The sequence below is a fragment of the Mus caroli genome, unplaced genomic scaffold (assembly GCF_978045245.1).
Source record: "Mus caroli unplaced genomic scaffold, Mus_caroli_1 scaffold_4, whole genome shotgun sequence".
NCBI lineage: Eukaryota > Metazoa > Chordata > Mammalia > Rodentia > Muridae > Mus > Mus caroli.
The window spans coordinates 20,403,296-20,424,959 of record NW_028227259.1 but is presented as its reverse complement, the minus strand read 5'-3'; the positions used below and the strand labels follow the sequence as shown (position 1 = coordinate 20,424,959).

General features: G+C 41.9%; 1 protein-coding gene and 1 pseudogene across 11 annotated transcripts in view; one reads left to right on the top strand and one right to left on the bottom strand.

The window, feature by feature from the left end:
• The window catches only part of LOC147004975 (protein DBF4 homolog A-like), a 161,945-nt gene that overhangs the window by 53,457 nt on the left and 86,824 nt on the right, over positions 1-21,664 (bottom strand). The gene's annotated exons all lie outside the window — the stretch shown is intronic.
• Positions 7,232-13,822, top strand: LOC147004977 (sperm motility kinase X-like; annotated as a pseudogene).

The window sequence follows — 21,664 nt, the reverse complement described above, 5'->3', positions numbered from 1 at the left end:
ACATATAAAGTAACAGAAACTGTTATGAATTATGGGTACCAACTTTTAAAATTCTTTTAACAACTTTGTGAACCACAGACATTTTAAAATAAATACATTGAGACACAGAATTCCAGTAACCCACCCAATCATAAACCATTTAAAAGCCAACAGAGAAGGGATTCAAATCCTGGTGTCCATCTCCAGGATTTATACTTGGAGAAACTATATTTCATTTTACCTTTGCATATGCATGTGTTTGTGTCTGTGTAAAACCTTCGCTCTACTTGCTTTCACTTAATTGTTCTACATCTTGACTAGAGGTCTGTGTGGTTATCTCTAACTAGTACCTGCCATTATGATATAAGAAGAATCTTTTCTTTTTAATTTTTTTATTAGATAGTTTCTTCATTTACATTTCCAATGCTATCCCAAAAGTCTCCCATACCCTCTCCCCCCACTCCCCTTCCCACCCACTATCACTTCTTGGCCCTGGCGTTCCCCTGTACTGGGGCATATAAAGTTTGCAAGACCAAGGGGCCTCTCTTCCCAATGAGAGCCAACTAGGCCATCTTCTGTTACATATGCAGCTAAAGACATGAGCTCTGGGAGGTATTTTAGTTCATATTGTTGTTCCACCTATAGGGTTGCAGACCCCTTCAGCTCCTTGGGTATTTTCTTGAGCTCCTCCATTGGGTTCCCTGTGTTTCATCCAATAGATGACTGTGAGCATCCACTTCTGTATTTGCCAGGCACTGGCATAGCCTCACACAAGACAGATATATATCGGGGTCCTTTCAGAAAAATCTTGCTGGCATGTGCAATAGTGTCTGCATTTGGTGGCTGATTATGGGATAGATCCCGGGTGGGGTAGTCTCTGGATGGTCCATCCTTTCCTCTTAGCTCCAGACTTTGTCTCTGTAACTCCTTCCATGGATATTTTGTTCCCTATTCTAAAGAGGAATGAAGTATCCACACGTTGGACTTCCTTCTTCTTGAGTTTCATATGTTTTGCAAATTGTATCTTGGGTATTCTAAGTTTCTGGGCTAATAATCACTTATCAGTGAGTGCATACCAAGTGGCTTCTTTTGTGATTGGGTTACCTCACTCAGGATGATATCCTCCAGACACATCCATTTGCCCAAGAATTTTAAAAATTCATTGTTTTTAATAGCTGAGTAATACTCCACTGTGTAAATGTACCACATTTTTTTTTGTATCTATTCCTCTGTTGAGGGACATCTGGATTCTTTCCAGATTCTGGCTATAATATACAAGGCTGCTATGAACATAGTGGAGCATGTGTCCTTATTACCAGTTGAAACATCTTCTGGGTATATGCCCATGAGAGGTATTGCTGGATCTTCCTGTAATACTATGTCCAATTTTCTGAGGAACTGCCAGACTGATTTCCAGAGTGGTTGTACAAGCTTGCAATCCCAACAGCAATGGAGAAGTGTTCCTCTTTCTCCACATCCTCGCCAGCATCTGCTCTCACCTGAATTTTTGATCTTAGCCATTCTGACTGGTGTGAGGAGGAATCTCAGGGTTGTTTTGATTTGCATTTCCCTGATGATTAAGGATGTTGAACATTCTTTCAAGTGTTTCTCAGCTATTCAGTATTCCTCAGTTGAGAATTCTTTGTTTAGCTCTGTACCCCATTTTTAGTGGGGTTATTTGAATTTCTAGAGTCCAGCTTCTTGAGTTCTTTGTATTGGATATTAGGCCCCTATCTGATTTAGGATTGGTAAAAATCCTTTCCCAATCTGCTAGTGGCTTTTTGTCTTATTGACAGTATCTTTTGCCTTACAGAAGTTTTGCAATTTTATGAGGTCCCATTTGTAGATTCTTGATCTCACAGTACAAGCCATAGCTGTTCAAGAATTTTCCCCCTGTACCCATATTTTTGAGGCTTTTCCCCACTCACTCATCTATAAATTTCAGTGTCTCTTGTTTTATGTGGAGGTCTTTGATCCACTTAGACTTGAGCTTTGTACAAGGATATAAGAATGGACCAATTCACATTCTTTTACATGATAACCCCCAGTTGTGCCAGCACCATTTGTTGAAAATGCTGTCTTTTTTTCCACTGGATGGTTTTAGCTCCCTTGTCAAAGATCAAGTGACCATAGGTGTGTGGGTTCATTTCTGGGTCTTCAATTCTATTCCATTGATCTACCTGTCTGTGGCTATACCAGTACCATGCAGTTTTTATCACAATTGCTCTGTAGTACAGCTTGAGGTCAGGCATGGTTATATGAAGAATCTTAAACCTTTGGTCCTATGAAAGTCCCTGCTGTACTCTGGAAATTTCCTGAGAGGGAAGATAATGCCATGGTTAATATTGTTATAATAATATTTTTCCTAAGTCTCCAGTTATTGGCACAAGGCTTTATAAGAACCCCAAAATCTGTTCTGTGACTGTCATTCTTGCATATGAGGCCATGAATGATGATGGACCCCTGGCTAACTCATGGGCTGCAGAGAGCTTCAATGTTGTTAAAATGTCAATGTGCTGTGGATAACATGCCAGAGCACATGTCAATGTTTGGGACCTCTATCCTTCCTTCCTCCAAACATTTGTGTGCTCCCTGTTCCTTTGCAGTCATTTCACCTGGCTGTTTCCAGACTGCACCTTTTACAGTGAACTAGGGAATCCAAGTGTGTTTAGTTCTGTGTGTACCTTGTTTTAGTGAAGTATTTAACCAAAAGAGGAAGTTGTGGGAACCATTATTAATGAATATCTGGTTAGACCTTAGGGGATTGTGATTGGCATTTGAAGGGTGAGCAGTCATGTGACACTCAGCTTTTAATCTGTAGTGCTTGTGGGCTTAGTGTCAGATCGAAGTTATGTCTTCAGAAAAACCAGCAGATATCCAAATTGTTTATTGCATGCAGAAATAGCACAAAGAGAGTGCTGAAAGTGTTGGGCTTGAAAAGAGGACCAATGCCATAGAAGGAAGTGCTAATCAGAAAACCACACCAGGAGGAATGACTGGCATTTCTTCAGTGAAAGCCCAGTGCTGCTGAATTGTGATAGGAACACTGAGAAAGAAAACCCAGCCTTTTGCTGCTCACAGGGCTTCTCAGAGCTTAAATTCATCTCAGGAATGTAAATCAAGAGTTAATTCACAACATCTGTCCAGGATCTTCTGGCTTTCACAGTCTCTGGTGAAAAGTCTGGTGTAACTCTGATAGGCCTGCCTTTATATGTTACTTGACCCTTTTCTCTTACTGCTTTCAATATTCTATCTTTATTTAGTGCATTTGTTGTTCTGATTACTATGTGTCGGGAGGAATTTCTTTTCTGGTCCAGTCTATTTGGAGTTCTGTAGGCTTCTTGTATGTTCATGGGCATCTCTTTCTTTAGGTTTGGGAAGTTTTCTTCTATTATTTTGTTGAAGATATTTGCTGGCCCTTTAAGTTGAAAATCTTCATTCTCATCTACTCCTATTATCCGTAGGTTTGGTCTTCTCATTGTGTCCTGGATTTCCTGGATGTTTTGAGTTAGGATCTTTTTGCATTTTGCATTTTCTTTGATGGTTGTGCCGATGTTCTCTATGGAATCTTCTGAACCTGAGATTCTCTCTTCCATCTCTTGTGTTCTGTTGCTGATGCTCGCATCTATGGTTCCTGATTTCTTTCCTAGGGTTTCTATCTCCAGAGTTGTCTCTGTTTGAGTTTTCTTCAATGTTTCTAGTTCCATTTTTAGACCTTGGATGGTTTTGTTCAATTCCATCACCTGTTTGGTTGTGTTTTCCTGTAATTCTTTAAGGGATTTTTGTGTTTCCTCTTTAAGGTCTACTACCTGTTTAGCAGTGTTTTCCTATAATTCCTTGAGGGATTTTTGTGCATCCCCTTTAAGGGCTTCTACCTGTTTAGCAGTGTTCTCTTGCATTTCTTTAAGTGAGTTATTAATGCCCTTCTTAAAATCCTCCACCAGTATCGTGAGATGTGATTTTAGATCAGAATCTTGCTTTTCAGGTGTGTTGGGGTATCCAGGATTCGCTGTGGTGGGCATACTAGGTTCTGATGATGCCCAGTGGTCCTGGTTCCTGTAGTAAGATTCTTTTGTTTGCCTTTTGCCATCTGGTAAGCTCTGGTGTCAGATGTTCTAGCTGTCTCTGACTGGAGCTTGTTCCTCCTGTGATTCTTTAGGCTCTGGCAGCATCCTGGAAGACCAACTCTTTCCAGTGTCCAAGTGATCAGAGCACTCTCTGCAGGCAGGCTCTCCTCTTGCAGGGAAGATGCACAGAACTCTTGAGCTCAGACCCATCTCCGGGTTCCTGGGGTCAGAGCCCTCCCTGGAGGCCAACTCTCCTCTGGCAAGGAAGGTGTCCAGGGGTCTGGGTCTCAGCTCTGCCTCCTGGCTAAGGATGGAGGCCCAAAGGGACCCTGTCCAAGAAACTCTGTTGCTTCTGCTGCCCACGTGCTCTCCTGCATGGACTGGTCTCAGTGATCCCAAGAATCTGGGAGTGCTAGGGCCTGCCTTTGTGCTTTAACCCTGTTGATGCTAGCACAAGACCCTCTGGGTTTTTTGGAACTGATGTTGCGTTCCACTCACCAGTGATGATCCCAGGGTCCCGGGTGTCCTAGGGTGCCTGCAGCATGGAGAGTCCTCTGGGGACCTTAGGGCCCTCTGCAGAGATCCCGCGGAAGGATCAGTAAAATTAACATAGTAAAAATGACCATCTTTTCAAAAGCAATATATAGATATAGAGATAGAAGGAGCAATTTTAAAATTCATCTGGATTTAAAACAAACAAACAAACAAAAATCAAACCAGGATAGGGAAAACTATTCCCCAAAATAAAAGAATTTCTAGGGGAGTCACCATCCTTGACCTCAAGCTGTACTACAGAGCAATAGAGATAAAACCTGCATGGTATTGGTACTGTGACAGTAACCAGCTCTAGTTTTGGGGCCTGATGTTGGAACATGTGGCTCACAAAAATCTATGTTGAATCTTCAGCCCGATTTGAGACCTTTGTGGTAGCAACCCAGGTGTTCACAATCATGAAAGAATGTGTCCCCTATAGAATAGGGCCTGACACCAAATCCCAACACTATTGCTGATGCTGTGTTGTGCTTGCAGACATAGGTCTTACATGGCTATCCTCTATGGGGCTCAACCATCATCTGACTGGCATAGATGGAGATACTTAGAGGAGGCAAACATTGGACTGAGCTAGAGGACCTCTATGGAAGAGTTAGGGGAAGGACTGAAGGAGCTGAAAGGGGATTGTAACCTTGTCTATATGAAAAGAAAAAGAAATGAAAGAGAGTTTCATTTCCCAGGACCATGTGAGAATATACAACAAAATACCATGTTAGAGCAAAATAAAAGGCCTTGTATACCCTTAGCATCCTGGCACTCAATACACATCAAACATCCTGAATATCCTGTTCTTTAACTTACCAATCTCCAAACGTACAAGAAATGGATTTCTGTTGTTTATATGTTTCCCAGTATAAGGCACTTTGTTGTAGAACAGGATGAGATTTTGACCTTTGAAGATTCTCTATCTCCCATGCCTACAGCTTTTGCTGTCTGTATGATTCTAGGCTGATGTTCTTCTCTTTGGATCATCACGAAGATGTCTGCCTTCTGTCTCCTGGGCTTCTAGGTCTCTGATGAGAAATCTAATAAGAGTCTTTTGGGGAAGCTATGACCAAACTCCCTTCCTCTAAGTCCCACATACTTTAGTAACTTGCTCTAGGGTGTTTGAAAAAGAATATTTTGTGACAGGACAACAACATTGAGGGGCATAGTTTGGACAGCAAGTATATAGAGAGAAATGACTACTTTGAACAAAGATATGTTGAGGTCTGTAAGAGACAGTTGTTAGCACAGATTTTGGGTCCTACTCCCAAAGGACATAGGAGCATCCTCTGGGTTGTTCACTTTTTTACTGGTAAATATCAGTCTATTGTGGATGGGCCTGGTGCTGTTTTGTATTTTGATGGTAATTCTGCTCTCCTGGGAGGGGCTGTGGACAAGGAAGAGTCACATACCCAGGTGACTTCTTGTGAACCAATCCTTTAATAAATGAAGGAGCCAATAACTGAGCGAGTAAGAGGGACTTCCCAGTTGGACAGAGAAAGAGAGGAAGCAGGAGAGAATTAGGCTTTTTGGAAGGTTATAGCATGAGGACAAGATGTAATAATGACTAGTCTCCCCATTTCAATGGCAGATCCTGTCTGTGGGAACATAGCAAGCTGGGTGGAGACATTTCAAGAGCTCTGGGTCAGAGAGTCTCCATGGGATAGAAACAGGTTGGCCACTGCTTGCCAGTGACTGGCCAGCCAGGTACCACGGGGCAGAGAGTTGTAGGTGCCTGGCAGTTGTGCGGGAACTTGTTGGTTCTTTTTAAAATGTTTCCTGCAACCAGAGTCTATACCCATTAAAGCATAAAGGTTTGGGGGCCTATATTATCATTATTCCTACTACTGTTTCTATTACCTTTAGAGTGGAGACAGTTCTTATTGTGGTTTGAATTAAAAAAAAAAATCCCCTATAGACACTTGTGTCAGAACTCATGGTCTCTAGCTGGTAATACTGCGAAGGGAAGCTGGAATCTAGCTTTAAAAGGTAGGCTCCTAGCTCTAGGAAGGAATTTCCTGACCTGGCATTGGATATGGGGTGACCAGCAGTACTGTGTGAACAGCCACATGCTATCACTCTACATCATGCTTTCCCTGTTCCCTCAAAGTGTGAGCCAAAATAAACCATTCTGTTGCTTCTGGTTGGGCACTTGGTAGCAGTGACTGCAGAGTAGCTAATACAGTCTTCTGGGACAGGAGTGTGGCCATCCCTCATTGGTCCATGTTTTGCTCTGACCTCACAAAGAACCACTGTGATAAATGACAGACACCTGCCCATAAAATGTACTGCCCAGGGCTGGTTTTTGTCCTTTTGGTGCGGAGAGTGGGTTGGTGGTGGTTTGGGAGACGTGGACTGTGGTGATAATTTTGAACTTGGATTCTGGGTAAAATTTGGATTGGACTTTGGTTACGTTTTTGGACTCGGATTTTGGCGAAGGTTTCTGAACTGGACATTGGTTACGTTTTTTGGACTCGGATTTTGGCGAAGGTTTCTGAACTGGACATTGGTTACGTTTTTTGGACTCGGATTTTGGCGAAGGTTTTTTTTCTGACTTGGACATTGGTTACGTTTTTGGACTCGGATTTTGGCGAAGGTTTTTTGTTTTATTTGGACACTGGTTATGTTTTTGGACTCGGATTTTTGAACCTGCTTGGACTTTGACAAGGTAAGCCCTTTTCTCACTTTACTGCTTGAGGTTTGCAGGTAATGGTTTTAGTTTTCTTTTTTTTCTTTTTTCTTTTTTTTTTAGTTTGTCTTTGATTTTAGATTTTCTTTTTTACATAGTTTAAATTATCATCGTTAATTACCTTCAATTTGTCTTTTTCTACCTACTCATTTTCATTGCCATTTATTTACTTTTTAAAGTTTTTGTTAATAAACATTAAGCATAAAGTAGGACAGTTCCCTAAAACATTTCTGAATATGCACATAATGTACTTTAAGAATATTCACCTAATCTAAGAACCTGTACCCCAGTCCCTTCTTTCTTCTTTCCATTCCTAATGAATCCCTTTTACTACAGGCCCCTTCCCCTACCTATGCTTCAGCACTTGAGAGCCAGTATCTCTGGACTGGCTTGTTAAACACTACGGGGTGATTTCCAGATCCATGATCTTCTTTTTAAATGACAATTCCATTCTTCAGCTGAGCACGTGATTCTTGCCCTTCCATTTCTATGCAGCGTTGTCAATCGGTGGTGGTTGTTGCAGCCCTGGCAGGACTGGATGAATCCATCTTGATCAGGAAGTTTGGAAGCCCTTTCAAGGGCTGTTGAATTCTGTGTGAGGCATTAAGCTCTCAGACTAAGGATTATTGTGTCTGTGTTCACAGGTGTTGACTATGTTACTATGACTCTTGTTACTGTGCCCATGTGGCCTCAGTATCTGCGAAATACATTCTCTAAGGATGAATCTTGATTGCTCCTGCTCCTCTTTCTAGTTTAGTAAATAGTTTCAGAAGTACTGGTGTGGGCTCTTCTTTAAAGATTTGATGAAAATCACCAATGAGTTTGTCTGGTCTGGCCTCTTCTTATTTTTATTGTTGTTAAGAAATTCTTTTAAATTACTATTTAAATCTTCTTGCATTTTTTTTTAAATTTGATTTTTGAGATTTGTTTGTTTGTTTTCAAGACAGGGTTTCTCTGTGTAGCCCTGGCTGTCCTGGAACTCACTTTGTAGACCAGGCTGGCCTCGAACTCAGAAATCCACCTGCCTCTGCCTCCCGAGTGCTGGGATTAAAGGCGTGCGGCCACCACACCCGGCGATTTTTGAGAATTTTACATGATATTTTGGTTGTATTTATCCTTTCCCCTAACTCCACCCAGATCCTCCACTCGGCATTTCCTACTATCCTGGTTTGGGTCGTTTGTTCTGTGTCTGGCCATCCAGTACAGTTTCTCTTGTCTTCATACTCTCAGGTATGTGGCGTTCCACTGAAGAGTAGTCTGTCCAACCTTATCCGTAAGGGGCCACATCCTTAAAATTGATAGCTCTCCTGACAGCTATCAGTTTTGAAGGGCTCATCAGCTAGGTGTGTGATTTCCTGTCCACCTCCCCTCTTCATGTTGAGATTTTGACTGACTTGAGCCTAAGCAGGTCACAATGCTGTGAGTTCATATGTGCAACTCCCTCCTTTACCCAGAAAACACTGGAGCTTTTTGCCATCAACTGCCTCTGACTCATACAGTCTTCAGTTTGGATGTTTTCCCTCTTTTTAGTTTTAGTTGGTAGTTTAATGTGTATCTAGAGGTTCATCAATTTTTTCTAGATTTTTCCACTTCACTGGAACATTTTTAAGAGATTCCCTAATGATTGTTTGGATGTCTGGATTCCATTTGTATATTCCATTGTATACTGCATTATCTTCTCCCTAATATTGTTAATGTATATCTTCCAATTTCTATGAGTTATCTTGGGGAAGATTACTTGTTATTGTTATCCTTAGAATAAACAAGTCTTTGTTACCAGAGTGGTTTTGAATATGCTTGGCCCAGGGAGTGGCACTATTAACAGGTATCACCTTGTTGGATGAAGTGTGCCACTGTCCAGGTGGGTTTTGAGCTCCTACTCCTAACTTCTAAGAAGAGACAGTCTTCTCTTAACAGTCTTCAGATGAAGATGTAGAACTCTCATCTCCTCCTGCTTCATGCCTGCCAGTATGCTGCCATATTCTTACATTGGTGATAATGGACTGAACTCCCGAACCTGTAAGGCAGCTTCAAATACGTATTGTCTTTAATATGAGTTGCCTTGGTCATGGAGGCTATTCATAGCTAAAAATCCCAAACTAAGACAGTTACATTGGTCTTTGTATTATTTTTGTCTTCATTTCATCAATTCATATTCTGAAGTTGATTCTAATTCTTTTGGATTTTGCTTGTTCTAATATTTCTATGACTGTGACATGCATCATTAGATCATTTGGACAACTTTTGTGTTTGTATTAGCACAGGAATTTAAGGCTATAAATGTTTCTCTTAGACCCACTTTTACTTCCCTTTTTTCTTGCATCCCTAGGTGTTGTGGACACTGACCACAAAACAATTGACTTATCAGCAATGATGAAGAGGTGGCAAGCATGTGAGGACCTCAGGTCCAACCCCTTTGGCGAATTCGCCATAACAGAAAATTATAAAATATTAACAACCCTTGGCCAAGGATCCTTTGGAGAGGTAAAACTGGCGAGCCATCTCCCCACACAAACAAAAGTAGCAATAAAAATCCTCCCCAAAAGCAGGGGAAAACCCCTTGTGCAATCCGAAATCGAAATCATGAAATCCCTTGATCATCCCCATATTATTAAACTTTTAGAAATAATCCACACCTCCAGAAACATTTTCATCATTCTGGAGCATGCTGTGGGAGGAGAGCTGCTGAGCAGAATTGAAGAGTGTGGCTATCTAGCAGAGGAGGAGTGCCACAGACTGTTTAAACAGATGGTGTATGCCCTCCAGTACTGTCACCAGAAAGGGATTGTCCACCGGGACTTAAAGCCAGAAAACATCTTATTGGACCACAGAGGAGATGTAAAGCTTGCTGATTTTGGATTGGGCACCAAGATAATCACGGGCCAGAAGCTGGTCAAGTTCTGTGGAACCCTCCCTTACTGTGCCCCAGAAATGTTGCAAGGTAGAGGGTACGATGGTCGGGCCACTGATGTCTGGAGCTTGGGGGTGGTTCTTTATTTTATGGCCACAGGGCACCTCCCTTTCAAGGGATATGGCTATGAAGCAACAAAGCAGAAGATATTTGCAGGAAAGTACTCTAGGAGTTTTAGTCTCTCACCAGAACTTTGGGATGTGATAGCCAAATTGCTAACTATCAACCCTGGAGAGAGGCCAACAGTCCAAGAGATTGCCAGATTCACGTGGCTAAAATATGACAACGAAGCTTCTCCCGCTTCCATGGGAGAGAACACTGAAAGCCACCCGGACCCCAGTATAATCAAACTCATGCGTTTCCTGGGATACAATCCAGAAGAGATAAGAGAAAGTTTGCGGGAGAAAAAGTTCAACTCGGTGATGGCTACTTATTTAATGCTACAACAACAACAACATTTACCACAGGAAGACAAGACAAAAAAAACAGATCCAAGGCCGTGTGATAGAATGTTGGAAAACACAGTGCCAACCATAAAAAACCAAGTAGAAGTAAGGAGGGCAACTAGTATGCCTATCCTTTCCACCGTCAGTTTTGAGAAGGTAAAGAGAACTACAATGAGCCACTCTATGCCACCCACCCGGAACTGCTTCAAGAAGCAGACAACTCCACTCAACAGCATCAGCCCCCAGCTTGTCCAGAAGGCTCACTACATGAGGAGAATCTGGGAGACAGAGATCAGTTACACCTCGGAAGAAATATCTACTGGAGAGTCTTTGGAATATCCACACCTCATGGGAAAGGCTCACTACATGAGGAGAATCTGGGAGACAGAGATCAGTGACACCTCGGAAGAAATATCTACTGGAGAGTCTTTGGAATATCCAAACCTCATGGGACAGGCTCACTACATGAGGAGAATCTGGGAGACAGAGATCAGTGACACCTCGGAAGAAATATCTACTGGAGAGTCTTTGGAATATCCAAACCTCATGGGACAGGCTCACTACATGAGGAGAATCTGGGAGACAGAGATCAGTGACACCTCGGAAGAAATATCTACTGGAGAGTCTTTGGAATATCCAAACCTCATGGGACAGGCTCACTACATGAGGAGAATCTGGGAGACAGAGATCAGTGACACCTCGGAAGAAATATCTACTGGAGAGTCTTTGGAATATCCAAACCTCATGGGACAGGCTCACTACATGAGGAGAATCTGGGAGACAGAGATCAGTGACACCTCGGAAGAAATATCTACTGGAGAGTCTTTGGAAGATCCAAAACTCATGGGACATGCTCAGTACATGAAGAGCATCTGGGAGACAGAGATCAGTTACACCTCGGAAGAAATATCTACTAGAAAGTCTTTGGAAGATCCAAACCTCATGGGACAGCTCCACATTGTTACTACACCTGGACAAATGGACATCATGAACACACAAGTTACATCACCTCCATTCTCCAGGAAGGAGGCCAAGGGTGAGGGTCCTGCTCTACAACAGAGAGAGTCCAGACCATCCTCCCGAAATACACTCCAGGGACACCTCCATGACAGGTGTCAGACTGCGCCCCAGGCCCCCTTTCGAAGACGGGCCTGGAAGACCGTAAGGAACGGATTTCTAAGAGGCCTGCGAACTTTATGTTGCTGCCTGCCAATCCACAGCAGTGCACCCTGACCAACAACAGAGGCCTGCCTGGTTGTGAGTCAAAAGAGCCATGGAGGTAGCCATGGTACCAGGTAAGTGGAGAGACTACAATACACTTCTACCTCTAGGTTTTTTGTTTAAAATAATGTCAATTTCTTTAAAGAAAAAAATATTTATTTACTGTATGTGCATGGAAGTTAACCAGCCAGAGTCAGTTCTGTCTTTACACCCTATCTGTCTCAGGGAATGGATTAACGTCCCCACCCTTGGTAGCAAATGCTTGCACTCACTGAACACTTTCCTGGACTAAATGATATGCTTTGAAATAAACAGGTTACAAGAATATACATCTTAGGGGTTGGTAGTAATGTATTATCACTGATAAATCCAATCCCACGGTATCCTTTGTGAGCAACTTCACCACATGTAGAGGGCAGAGGACAGTGTCTTGAGCCTGGCCAGGGTGTTGGAGGAGGGTGGGGGAAGGGATCAGTGGAGCACTCGGGAAGAACCAGCCTGACAGCCCATGCCAGCACAGGGCCATCACAGTGAAGCATAAGTCCTGAAGATTTCTACTAAGATCTCTCTTTCTTATATCTGTTTGAAGAGCATTTACAGGCACTGTGCTCCCTGAAAACTGATACCAGAGAGTGAAGAGCAGCCTACTGAGGATGCACACAGATACAGGAGAGGGCCAGGGAGGAATTTCCCATGGTTGGATGCCGGGACACACAAACACACACACACACATACAGTGAGAGAGAAAGAGAGGGGGAGTGAGAGAGAGAGAGAGAGACAGAGACAGAGACAGAGAGACAGAGATAGAGAGACAGAGAGAGAGAGAGAGAGAGAGAGAAGAGCATTCCTTTGGCATTTTTGCTGCTTTTGAAATTAGTTGAAATGGTGAGAATCTGTATTCCAAACAAAGTATTATCATATTTTTTGTGACTCTAGTTGTCTCTCCAAATTTGTATTGCCTTGTCTACACCCTTATCTGAAACATTAACCAGTTCATCTTCATAGGAGCCATGTGAAGCCAGATCATGTCATGGTGCACACTACCCCAGGGCATCTGAGAGCTTAAAAGGTAAATTCCACCAAGTAAGTTTTGAGTGGAGCCAAAGTGAAATATGAAGTGTTTAATAGTTGAAGCCAGAGCAGGACCTGTTTCCAAGCATGATCATGGATAAGAACCTGTTGTAAGAAAACAAGTAAGACCCTCTGGTCTGACAGCAAGGTTTTCCTTTGGGTAGTGTATGGTCTCCTGCAGAAATGAACCATGAAGATGGCCTTTAAAAAAGGTCCTGGAGGGACCATCCAGAGAGTGCCCCACCTATGGATCCATCCCATATACAACCACCAAACCCAGACACTATTGCATATGTCAGAAAGACTTTGCTTAAAGGACCCTGATAGAGCTCTCTCTTATGAGTCTATGCCAATGCCTGGCAAACACCGAAGTGGACACTCACAGTCATCTATTGGATGGAACACAGGGCCCCTAATGAAGGAGCTAGAAAAAGTACCCAAGGAGCTAAAGGGGTCGGCAACCCTATAGGAGAAACAATATGAACTAACCAGTACCCCTGAAAGCTGTGTCTCTAGTTGCATATGTAGCAGAGGATGGCTTAGTCTGCTATCAATAGGAGAAGAGGCCTTGGTCTTGTGAAGATCGTATGCCCCAGTACAGGGGAATGCCAGGGCCAGGAAGTGGGGGTGGGTGGGTTGGGGAGCAGGGCTGCGGGTGGGTATAGGGGGCTTTGGGTATAGCATTTGAAATGTCAATGAAGAAAATATCTAATAATAATTTTTTTAAAAAGGTCCTGGATACTGAAGGGTGAATGATTTCTGATTTTAGGCATTGTGTGTCTGAGTGAATATCAACCATCGAGGATATCCAGAGATCTCGGTTTAAGATCTGCTTAGGCACAAGTGTCTCCAAGAGTATCAGATGCTGGAACCTGGACACAAATTGTATGGTTTAAACAACTCGGAATACACAGACTATTTTTTTAATCTACAGTAAACGTTTTGTGTTTGAACTGTGTGTTACCGTGTCCTATTTTATATCTATATAAACGTCTGCATACTGGAACAAGCTAACATGTCTGTCTTCCAAAGGCACCACTTTTCCAGTGGTGAGAGCACACTGATCTTCATGATACACTGTGGTCTTCACCCTGTGCATTACATATTTGCCCTCTTCCTCCTACATACTGTCTAGAATGCATCCTGCAAACATCTCTCCATCATGCTATTGTTTATCAGTAGTGGAGATTTGTGTTTTAGGCTTCAATTAGGCAATATTGATCTCTATTTGGTAGATTATTTTCTTAGCCTAATGTCCTTCAAGTCTACTCAAGTTAAGCACAATTCTCTCCTTTATTTTTTATGAGACAAAGTCTTGCTATGTAGCCTAGGCTGGCTACCGACTTCTGACCCTCCTGCTCAGAATCCTTGGTACTTTTGTGACAGGATGCACCTCCTGGATTTGAAAGCCCAAATACATTCTCTCTCAATAGACATGTGGAGGTAGAGTAGCCACCTTGTGAAAGGACTTGGTTTGGATCAATTCATATGAGTTCTAATTCCCTCTGCAGTTGTCCTATCTCAGTGTCTTCAAAATCTCTTTATAACTGGGTATGGAGATGTTCACCAGGGTCCTGACTTCTGTTCACAAAACAGTGTTTTGTAGCCTGAAATCTGGGTAACCCACAGCTTGTATTTCTGCCCAGCCACTCATATCCTGTTGAGATGGCAGAGCTTTCTTCAGGGCAGAAGGGATGCTTTGTGCTGCCACATGAACTAGAGATGGAGAGGTTTCCAAGATGACAGGAGCCCTGGCTTCCTGAAACCAAATCACTGTTGAAAGAAACTCTAAACAAGCTTGTGTCTCTTCCTGAGGAAGCGCAGCCAGCATGTGCCATCTGGCAGATCCTCTTGGTGTTGTGAGGAACTGTGAAGAGTTCTGTATCAGTTCTCTGCACACTGGTTGACTCCAGAGCTTGCCTTTCTCTTCTTTTCTTTTCTTTGTTTCTCTTTCTTTCTTTCTTTCTTTCTTTCTTTCTTTCTTTCTTTCTTTCTTTCTTTCTTTCTTTCTTTTCTTTCTTTTCTTTCTTTCCTTCTTTCTCTCTCTTCCTTCCTCCCTTCCTTTCTTTTTTCTTTCTTTTTCTTTCTTTCTCTTTCTTTTCCTTCCTTCCTTCTTTCCTTCCTTCCTTCCTTCCTTCCCTCTCTCCTTTCTTTTTTATTAGATATTTCCTTTATTTACATTTCAAATGTTATCCCCTTCCTGGTTTCCCCTCAGAAAATCCCTTATCCCCTCCTCCCTTCCCCTGCTCCCCAACCCACCCAAACCCATTCCTGGTCCTGGCATTCCCCTATATTAGGGCATAGAGCCTTTGCAGAACCAAGGGCCTCTCCTCTCATTGATGACCAACTAGGCCATCATCTGCTACAAATATAGCCAGAGCCACAAGTTCCACCATGTGTTTTCTTTGATTGGTGGTATAGGTCCAAGGAGCTCTGAGGGGACTGGTTAGTTCATATTGATGTTCCTGCTTTGGGGCTTCAGTCCCCTTCAGCTCCCTGAGTATTTCTCTGGCTCCTTCATTGGGGACCTTATGCTCCATCCAATGGATGACTGTGAGCATCCACTTCTGTATTTTCCAGGCACTGGAAGAGCCTTGCAGGAGACATGCATTAACATTTTGAGGAATCTCCACACGAGGTCTTATGATGATTGTGTAGATGTTTGCTCTGCCAGCACTGTGCTAGGGTTTCCATTTCACATGCTGGAAAATTATTTTGTCCTTTGGTAATGTCCACGCTTGTTTCCTATGGTGACACTTATGACAACTCAATTATCAATGGTTTGCCATGTTTCCTGGAAAAAATGCAGTTCAATTCACAAATGCTAACTTATGCTATGACCTTAGTTTGTTTCCCCTACTTTTCTAATATCAATTTTAGAGTATCAGATCTTCTTTAAGGTCTTCAGTCTATTTGGAGTTGATTTTTATGCAGTCAGAGACAAAGATCTAGATACAATCTTGTACATTAAGTGCCCAATTTTCCTTTAACCACCATTTGAGGTTTACATAGAAAAATTCCATGCCAGTCTGGGCTAAGAACTGAGATTATATCTGTACATAAAAAATACACAAATAGAAAATGCAGCAGATGAATAACTAGGATTCAAATAACTTTCCCTTTCCCAATCACCTCTTAACTATGGCATCACAAAGAATTATGAAGATGCTGAAACAAGAGGTTGTTCAGCTTCTTGGTTTCTAAACTAGACTGAAGGGAAATATGAGCTCCATTTAAGGAATCATTTGAGTGTTTTGTACAACATTTGCCTTCTATTAGAGACCTGGGGAAATTAGAAGTCAGCCTATACATGCACTCAATGATAAGTGGATATTAGCCCAGAAACTAAGAATATCCAAGATACAATTTGCAAAACACATGAAACTCAAGAAGAAGGAAGACCAGAGTGTGGACACTTGCTCCTTCTTAGAATGGAGAACAAAATACCCATGGAAGGAGTTACAGAGACAAAGTTCGAAGCAAGAAGGAAGGAAGGACCATCCAGAGACTGCCTCACCAAGGGATCCATCCCATATACAACCACCAAACGCAGACACTATTGTATATGCCAGCAAGATTTTGCTGAAAGGACCCTGATATAGCTATCTCTTGTGAGGTTATGCCAGTGCTTGGCAAATACAGAAGTGGATGCTCACATTCATCTATTGGATGGAACACAGGGACCCTAATGAAGGAGCTAGAGAAAGTACCCAAGGAGCTAAAGGGGTCTGCAAACCTATAGGAGGAACAACAATATGAACTAACCAGTATCCCCAGAGCTGTGTCTCTAGTGGCATATGTAGCAGAGGATGGCCTAGTCAGCCATCAATGGGAGGAGAGGTCCTTGGTCTTGCAAAGATTATATGCCCCAGTACAGGGGAATGCCAGGGTCAGGAAGCAGGAGTGGGTGGGTTGGGGAGCAGGTTGTGGGGAGGGTATAGGGGGCTTTGGGGATAGCATTTGAAATGTAAATGAAGAAAATATCTAATTAAAAAAAGAAAAAAAAGAAGTCAGTCTATAACCAAAAATAATTGTCTATCACCTTCTGACATTGGAAAAATTAATAATTTATTTCATTGATACAGTTGTTATCTTTCTATGATTATGGTAACTTGGTCTACCCTCATCACAGAGTTAGGCAATGGCTGAGGAGACTCACAGCAGCATCTTTTAATTAACATATATTACCTCCAGACAGTACACAAGAGATTATCTCTAGAGCACACCATAAAGAAATCTACTTGGTTACAATTATTGCTATTAAGGTATGGGTTTTGTCTTCTGAGTCTCATGGCTTGTACTCTCCATCAGATTCCTTTGTGGAATTCTATAGACAGCCAAAGGTGGTGTTACCATAAATGTCGGAGATGCAACTTTTTCAAATGCATGTGAGTAAAAGTAGCCATGGAGGACAGAGGTGATGTATACATGGAGCTGAAATTAGAGCTGCTGTGAGTCACCCTGTGTGCAGGGAGTTAAACTTATCAGCAAAGGCCAGGAAATCGAGGGGGGAGGGGGGAGGAGTTCCAGTAGAGCAATTGGAACTACAGGAGATAGTCAGAAGTCGGAGATTTATTCTGGACAAACTCCAAGGAAGATTGACACAGGAAATCAAGGAGAGGTCATTTGCCTCTTGGCAGATATAGTATAGTTTTAGTGGGTTAAACATGTTACAAGCTAGACAGGAAACAAGCCTAAGTTGTGGCCTAGGCCTTTTTTTTTTTTTTTTTATTTTTATTACATATTTTCCTCAATTACATTTCCAATACTATCCCAAAAGTCCCCCATAGCGCCCCCCACTTCCCTACCCACCCATTCCCATTCTTTTGGCCCTGGCATTCCCCTATATTGGGGCATATAAAGTTTGCAAGTCCAATGGGCCTCTCTTTCCATTGATGGCTGACTAGGCCATCTTTCGATACATATGCAGCTAGAGACAAGAGCTCCGGGGTTCTGGTTAGTACATCATGTTGTTCCAACAATAGGGTTGCAGATCCCTTTAGCTCCTTGGGTACTTTCTCTAGCTTCTCCATTGGGAGCCCTGTGATACATCCAATAGCTGACTGTGAACATTCACTCCTGTGTTTGCTAGGCCCCGGCATCGTCTCACAAGAGACAGCTATATTTGGGTCCTTTCAGCAAGATCTTACTAGTGTATGCAATGGTGTCAGCGTTTAGAAGCTGATTATGGGACGGATCCCTGGATACAGCAGTCTCTAAATGGTCCATCCTTTCATCACAGCTACGAACTTTGTCTCTGTAACTCCTTCCCTGGGTGTTTTGTTCCCAATTCTAAGAAGGTGCACAATGTCCACACTTTGGTCTTCATTCTTCTTGAGTTTCATGCGTTTAGCAAATTGTATCTTATATCTTGGGTATCCTAAGTTTTGGGCTAATATCCACTTATCAATGAATACATATTGTGTGAGATCTTTTGTGATTGTGTTACTTCACTCAAGATGATGCCCTCCAGGTCCATCCATTTGGCTAGGAATTTCATAAATTCATTCTTTTTAATAGCTGAGTAGTACTCCATTGTGTAAATGTACCATAATTTCTGTATCCATTCCTCTGTTGAGGGACATCTGGGTTCTTTCCAGCTTCTGGCTATTATAAATAGGGCTGCTATGAACATAGTGGAGCATGTGTCCTTTTTACCGGTTGGGACATCTTCTGGATATATGCCCAGGAGAGGTATTGCTGGATCCTCCGGTAGTACTATGTCCAATTTTCTGAGGAACCGCCAGACTGATTTCCAGAGTGGTTGTACAAGCTTGCAATCCCACCAACAATGGAGGAGTGTTCCACTATCTCCACATCCTCGCCAGCATCTGCTGTCACCTGAATTTTTGATCTTAGCCATTCTGACTGGTGTGAGGTGGAATCTCAGGGTTGTTTTGATTTGCATTTCCCTGATGATTAAGGATGTTGAACATTTTTTCAGGTGCTTCTCTGCCATTCGGTATTCCTCAGGTGAGAATTCTTTGTTCAGTTCTGAGCCCCATTTTTTAATGGGGTTATTTGACTTTCTGGAGTCCACCTTCTTGAGTTCTTTATATATATTGGATATTAGTCCCTTATCTGATTTAGGATAGGTGAAGATCCTTTCCCAATCTGTTGGTGGTTTTTTTGTCTTATTGATGGTGTCTTTAGCCTTGCAGAAGCTTTGTAGTTTCATGAGGTCCCACTTGTCAATTCTCGATCTTACAGCACAAGCCATTACTGTTCTATTCAGGAATTTTTCCCCTGTGCCCATATCTTCAAGGCTTTTCCCCACTTTCTCCTCTATAAGTTTCAGTGTCTCTGGTTTTATGTGAAGTTCCTTGATCCACTTAGACTTGACCTTAGTACAAGGAGATAGGAATGGATCGATTCGCATTCTTCTACATGTTAACAACCAGTTGTGCCAGCACCATTTGTTGAAAATGCTGTCTTTCTTCCACTGGATGTTTTTAGCTCCCTTGTCGAAGATCAAGTGACCATAGGTGTGTGGATTCATTTCTGGGTCTTCAATTCTATTCCATTGGTCTATTTGTCTGTCACTATACCAGTACCATGCAGTTTTTATCACAATTGCTCTGTAGTAGAGCTTTAGGTCCGGCATGGTGATTCCACCAGAGGTTCTTTTATCCTTGAGGAGAGTTTTTGCTATCCTAGGTTTTTTGTTATTCCAGATGAATTTGCAGATTGCACTTTCTAATTCGTTGAAGAATTGATTTGGAATTTTGATGGGGATTGCATTGAATCTGTAGATTGCTTTTGGCAAGATAGCCATTTTTACAATGTTGATCCTGCCAATCCATGAGCATGTGAGATCTTTCCATCTTCTGTGATCTTCTATAATTTCTTTCTTCAGAGACTTGAAGTTTTTATTATACAGATCTTTCACTTCCTTAGTTAGAGTCACGCCAAGATATTTTATATTATTTGTGACTATTGAGAAGGGTGTTGTTTCCCTAATTTCTTTCTCAGCCTGTTTATTCTTTGTGTAGAGAAAGGCCATTGATTTGTTTGAGTTAATTTTATATCCAGCTACTTCACCGAAGCTGTTTATCAGGCTTAGGAGTTCTCTGGTGGAATTTTTAGGGTCACTTATATATACTATCATATCATCTGCAAAAAGTGATATTTTGACTTCATCTTTTCCAATTTGTATCCCTTTGATCTCCTTTTGTTGTCGAATTGCTCTGGCTAGGACTTCAAGTACAATGTTGAATAGGTATGGAGAAAGTGGACAGCCTTGTCTAGTCCCTGATTTTAGAGGGATTGCTTCAAGCTTCTGACCATTTACTTTGATGTTGGCTACTGGTTTGCTGTAGATTGCTTTTATCATGTTTAGGTATGGGCCTTGAATTCCTGATCTTTCCAAGACTTTTATCATGAATGGGTGTTGGATCTTGTCAAATGCTTTTTCCGCATCTAAGGAGATGACCATGTGGTTTTTGTCTTTGAGTTTGTTTATATACTGGATTACGTTGATGGATTTCCGTATATTGAACCATCCCTGCATCCCTGGGATGAAACCTACTTGGTCAGGATGGATGATTGTTTTGATGTGTTCTTGGATTCGGTTAGCAAGAACTTTATTGAGGATTTTTGCATCAATATTCATAAGGGATATTGGTCTGAAGTTTTCTATCTTTGTTGGGTCTTTTTGTGGTTTAGGTATCAGAGTAATTGTGGCTTCATAGAATGAGTTGGGTAGAGTACCTTCTGTTTCTATTTTGTGGAATAGTTTGTGAAAAACTGGGATTAGATCTTCTTTGAAGGTCTGATAGAACTCTGCACTAAACCCATCTGGTCCTGGGCTTTTTTTAGTTGGGAGACTATTAATGACTGCTTCTATTTCTTTGGGGGATATAGGGCTGTTTAGATCATTAACCTGATCTTGATTCAGCTTTGGTACCTGGTATCTGTCTAGGAACTTCTCCATTTCATCCAGGTTCTCCAGTTTTGTTGAGTATAGCCTTTGGTAGAAGGATCTGATGGTGTTTTGGATGTCTTCAGGATCTGTTGTTATGTCTCCTTTTTCATTTCTGATTTTGTTAATTAGGATGCTTTCCCTGTGCCCTCTAGTGAGTCTGGCTAAGGGTTTATCTATCTTGTTGATTTTCTCAAAGAACCAGCTCCTTGATTGGTTGATTCTTTGAATAGTTTTTCTTGTTTCCACTTGGTTGATTTCACCCCTGAGTTTGATTATTTCCTGCCGTCTACTCCTCTTGGGTGAATTTGCTTCCTTTTGTTCTAGTGCTTTTAGGTGTGTTGTCAAGCTGCTAATGTGTGCTCTCTCTAGTTTCCTTTTGGAGGCACTCAGAGCTATGAGTTTTCCTCTTAAAAATGCCTTCATTGCGTCCCATAAGTTTGGGTACGTTGTGGCTTCATTTTCATTGAACTCTAAAAAGTCCTTAATTTCTTTCTTTATTCCTTCCTTGACCAAGGTATCATTGAGAAGAGTGTTGTTCAGTTTCCACGTGAAGGTTGGCTTTCTATTATTTATTTTGTTATTGAAGATCAGCCTTAGTCCATGGTGATCTGATAGGATGCATGGGACAATTTCAATATTTTTATATCTGTTGAGGCCTGTTTTGTGACCAATTATGTGGTCAATTTTGGAGAAGGTACCATGAGGTGCTGAGAAGAAGGTATATCCTTTTGTTTTAGGATAGAATGTTCTGTAGATATCTGCCAGATCCATTTGATTCATAATTTCTGTTAGTTTCACTGTGTCCCTGTTTAGTTTCTG